The sequence below is a fragment of the Haemorhous mexicanus genome, chromosome 16 (genome assembly GCF_027477595.1).
Source record: "Haemorhous mexicanus isolate bHaeMex1 chromosome 16, bHaeMex1.pri, whole genome shotgun sequence".
NCBI classification, from domain to species: Eukaryota; Metazoa; Chordata; class Aves; order Passeriformes; family Fringillidae; genus Haemorhous; species Haemorhous mexicanus.
Genome location: NC_082356.1, coordinates 13453035 through 13458200, shown reverse-complemented (window position 1 = coordinate 13458200; position 5166 = coordinate 13453035).

Below are 5166 nucleotides of genomic sequence, written 5' to 3'. Positions count from 1 at the left end.
TCCCTAATAAAGAACTGTTATTTCTTGCTCCCATAGTTTTACCGGAGAGCCCCCCTTAATTTAAATTTATACAATTCTGAAGGAAGGGGTTTACATTTTTCCATTTCAAGAAAGGCTCCTGCCTTCCTTAGCAAACATCTGTCTTTCCAAACCAAGACACAGGAGCCACCTGTATTATACATGGAAATACTTCACACAAAAAACCAAGAGCCTCAAAAAGGCAAAACAGCTTGGTAATTTGTACAAAGTAACTCTGATCAGAAATAAAATGTCTTAATAGATCGGTCTGAAGATGACATTCACAATTTTCCTGGTGACATTGTGCACTGTACTGTAGCAGTGGACAGTCACTGGACATAGACAGTAGGATAACTGGATATGCTTTTCAAACTTATTCTTAGTATTCATTGAATTATTCATTGAATCCTCATCCTTCGGTACACTTCAGCTCTGCTGTAAACTTCAGAGACATTTTTTCACAAGCTTCTAACAAGTTACTCTGGCTCCATAATTCCTGAGACCAAATGGAGTCCAAATGCCAAGTGGGATTACTCTTTTCAAAGCCTGGAGTCACACAGAATGAAGCAGCACTTAAATCATCCTGTGCATCCCATACACATATCAGTCCAGTCACTGACCATCTGCAATAATTTTTTACTTTTGCTACAAATTACTTTCAAGAATAAGCTACAAATAATATCTTGATCCGGTTTAAATTTAGGGACAGCATTGCATTTGCCCAAAAAAATTCTAAGGGCACCTAGTGCTGTTGCAGTAATACAAGAGAACTGTAAGTGTGTATTTCTAGTTGTTATTCATATTAGGTAAAAATGGCTCAGCTCAGCTTTGCAAAGTAAGAAACAAAACATGGAGAGTTGAAATGATGGAGTTGGGACAGTGCAGCCCGTCTGCTTTTTGTGATAGATGCTCTTAAGCAGTGGCAGTTTTAATGCACTTGTCTCCTGTAACTTTGCTCCTTGTGATCTACTGTCCACCTCAGCAACTTTTTCTGCTCTTTTTTTTCCTTTATTTTTTCAGCTGAGTACCAAAAGGAAAAGACAGAACTGCAATGTAACTACCAAAATAATAGATTTTTTTTCAAACTAAAAAATACTCACAGCTTTTAGAAAACACATCAGAAGTGTTGGAAAGTATAAGCAATACAAGGTATTGAACAGTATTTTTACATTATACTACATCAGCCAAACAAATGGATAGTAGGGCTTGAGGATCAAGGATATCATTGAAGTTTTGTTAAAAGGGCTTCTTTTGGTCTCTGTGTGGTAACTGTCATCACCCTGATGTAAATACTTCACAATCTATTTACATTTTCCTAAGTTGTAATATTTTGCATCATTGATCAGCTATGGTTTTTTAGATTTCTCTAGTACCCATCATTGAATTATCTGAGCACAACCTCCAAATAAGACAAATGGCAAAGTAGCAAAGGTCTGCAATAACTGAGCAGCCAACAGGATTAGCCACACTGGCATCTCTTGGCTTTGCCAAATCCTCTGTGAGTGCTTTTGTTTCTTTTCCTCTTTGGTTTAAAATGCAACACATTTTCATTATTTCTGATGTCTCACCTCTGAAAGAAAAACATAGATATTCTTGTTAGCAGTGTCTTATTGGCCAACAAATCCTTAAAAGCTCTTGTAACTAGAAGTCTTGCGGCCTAGTGAGCCATGCAGTGGAGATGGGAGCCAAACTCACTCTTCCTGTCTATGCAGAAGATAAGGAAAAGAAATGGCATCATCTAAAAAACTCAGAGGTCCGCTCTCTGGCTCCTTCCCAACTCCTTCAAATCTCCCAAAGTGTGAATTAGTGACAAACAGATGACAAGGACTTGTAATGCTGGCTCTTTGACTCCAAAGCAGCTGCTTTAGAATCTTTCACATAACCCTGTGTAGTTATGTGCCAGAAATGTATCATTTGAAGAAACTTTCCCAACTGACTTGAACAGAGGTTTGTTTGAAAGGTGTTTGAGGAGAAAGCCTCCCAGCACAGGTCTGGGCATTGGCCTAGCTGTGTCTCTGCGGATTGTGAAGTGTGCCATCAGCTGCAGGGCTTTCTGGGCTGAAAATAGCATCAAGTCACTTGAACTTGCTCCTTTTGGCCTATAAAAGCTGGAGCCACTTTCGGGGCAAATTTGGAGATGTCATCTATGGGTGGATGGAGCACCTAGGATTTTCCAAATTGCTGGGAATGGTTCTCCAGGTCCCCAGTGTAAAACGGGGCTCCCCAGCAAAATGAGAAACAATTGTCTTGGTTTGAAAAGACAGGTGTCTGCTAAGGAAGGCAGAAGCCATCTCTGAAATGGAAAATGTAAATCCCCTCCCTTCAAATGATTATAATTTAGAAATTAAAATGCTCTCAGGTAAAGCTATGGGAATAGGACCGAGCCCGTAGAGCATGGCAGCGTTTGCTGATGGTCTGAGCCCTTCCTAAAAATCCTGTTGGGCTGTCTTAGACCCCTGGGGCCAGGAATTCCTTCCAACCTGGGCCACTTTGGGTGGGCTGGGGGCAGCCCCAGGGCAGGTGGCAGCGTGTGCAAGGGCCCTGGGTAGCACGCTGCAGCACGGTCACCGTGGCACGGAACGGAAGCCGGTGTCCAAGGGCCCTTTGTGACGTGTGGGAAATAGAAGCTTGCCCGGGTGCTCGGAACACCCAACGGCTCAGAACGGGACAGAGCAGTGCCGTGAGGAGCCCCCACACAGCGCACTCGTTCCCATCTGACCCAGAGCTTTTCTGTGGCCTTGTTCCTGAGGCTGAGCTCGAGGCCTGAATACAGGACTCGCTGACCAGTGGCCTTCCGAGGCTTCTGTTCTGCAGCTGCCCTCAAGGGCAGAGCGTGGGACTTGGTGCCCTGGAGCTTTTCCAGGACATCTCTCCTGCAAATATCTCCAGTCAGTGGCATGGAGCAGAGACCCTCGAGAGTTCCCAAGCTGGCCTGGCTGGGGGAGGTGGAGGAAGAAGAAGGCCCTGGAGCTGCCCCAGCACAGGAGACTGAAGAGATGGTGCCGTTCCATCCACCACAGGAGGGTGAGTGGCAGATCTGGGCCGCAGAGCTGGAGCCTGCAGCCAACTTGGCCCCATCCCATGCCATCCCATTCCCTGGGGACATGCCCACAGAGAGGATGGAAGAGGGGTCAGGCACACACCCTGCAGTGGCCGTGCTCCATCCTCCTGGGGCATCCCGGGGCTCTCCCTGCCTGGGAAGCGCAGGGCTGGGCTGTGTTCTCCGGCCTCTCCCACAGCCTCTCAGCTCTGGCTGCGCTCACTCTTTGCCAGATGCAGCCCTGGAGCGCACGGGAGAGCAAGAATCCAGCCGTGGCCGCTTCCGCAGCACAGCTCAGGTACCTGCAGCCATCCCCACCTGGGCTGGGCCTGCTGTCCCTGCTCAGCCGAGCACCGTGTGTGGAGCAGTCCATGCAACATCCCCGGCTTCTTGCCCTTCTCCTACAGCTCGTTTGCAAGTTCCTCCACAGCGTCCGGCAGGGAGAGACCAGCACCACGGGCACTGGGCTCAGAGCTCACTCAGAGCTCCTGGGACATGAGACCAGTGCCGCCCTGCTGGATTTGCTCATGGAGAGGGGTTTTTCTAGGCCAGAACAAGTAAGCAGCCTTTGGCCAGGCTTCAATTCCCCCATGAGTCACATGGCTTCCCAAGCTGTGCCTGTTGGTCCCTGGGTGCCTTTGAGGCCATTGCAGTGCGCTGGGAAGGGAAGCACTTCTCTGGGGATGCTGGGGACCTCGCTCCCTCTGGCAGATTTCCAAGCCTCCCTGTGTATTCTCCAGGTGCCCGCCACGGTGAGGTACATTCACCAATGGCTCCTGGCCAATGCTTCTGCTGAGCACCGGCTGGACAAGACCCTGCTGAGTGTCACCAAAGAACACCCAGGTGACACAGTCGTGACTCTCCTGCGTCTGGCCCCGTCCTGTGACAGGTATGGGGCCCACCTGCCCAGAGGGCTCAGGGCTCCCCAGCCCATCACCCTGTACAACCTGTCCCAGGTGTCTGACCAACAGAGAATTCCAGGGCCCTCCTTTCCCAGCCCTGGCACGTCAGCTGCCAAGCCTGCTGCCATGCTCCCTTGCCGCCCCTCAGGGCTCTGTCCCCACAGGGCTGGGCTGCCTGGGTGCTGCTGGCAAGGGGCAGTGGGCAGAGGCAGAGCCGGCGGTCAGCCCTGGCCCCTAGGGATGCCCAGGCCACGGTGCTGTGTCTGAGACCCGCCCTGAGACAGAGCTCTAACCCCACAGAGCTGCCATGGCTATGTGGAAGACCATCATGGGCTCAGCCAGGACTGTGGAGCCAGTGCTGCTGATCCTCCTGGATGTGCTGGGGAGCTGGCCAGAGCGCAGCATTTGCACCTCCGATGGGGACAAAACGGGTGTCGTTGCCCTGGCTGTGAGTTTCTGTAACTGGCCTTTGCTGGCCCCAAGGCCACCTCTCCAGCAGCTCTGCTTCCTCCTTCCCCCACTGCATCTCCCCACCTCAGGCGCTGGCCTCAAACCTGGCCCAGGGGCAGCTTCAGGCCCGCCAGGCCCCGTGCTCCCCTGGCACGGTCTCTCCGGGCCTCTCCCTGCCAAGCTCGGGCCCTGCCACACGGACACCTCGGCACTGAGCGCTGTCTTGGGGGCCTTTGTCTTTTGCAGGCAACCGTGGTGATGTGGAAGTTCCTCCAGGAGCCCTGCATCTTACATGTAGTGACGGCATACTTTCCCTGCCTTTTTGTGCATCTGCTCTTCCAAGTGTTCTTCAGCACAGAAGAGATGCCAAAGGAGGTCGATACCTTCTGGAAGCAATGCCAGGAAGAGCACGGCCTTGCCACCAGCCCAAACAGGTGCTCCATCCAAGTCCTCCTGTCTCTGGCACATGGCCTGCGAAGGAGCCAGTGCTGCCATTGTGACCTGGGCTTTGCTCTGCACACAGGTTTGCAGTGCGGACCCTGAAGTCCCTGCTCTGCCGAAAGGAGCACACGGATGTGTTGGTGTCAATGGAACGCAAGCATTGCTGGGACACGCTGCTCTGTGCTGACACCCGCCACTATGCCGTGGGTCTGCTGGCCAGGTGAGACTCCCCTTCTGCCCACTGCTCCTGGCATTTGTGCTCTGTGCCAGGGGTGTCCCACACAGTCCCCGTGGCCCTGGGACACAGGGCCTTGT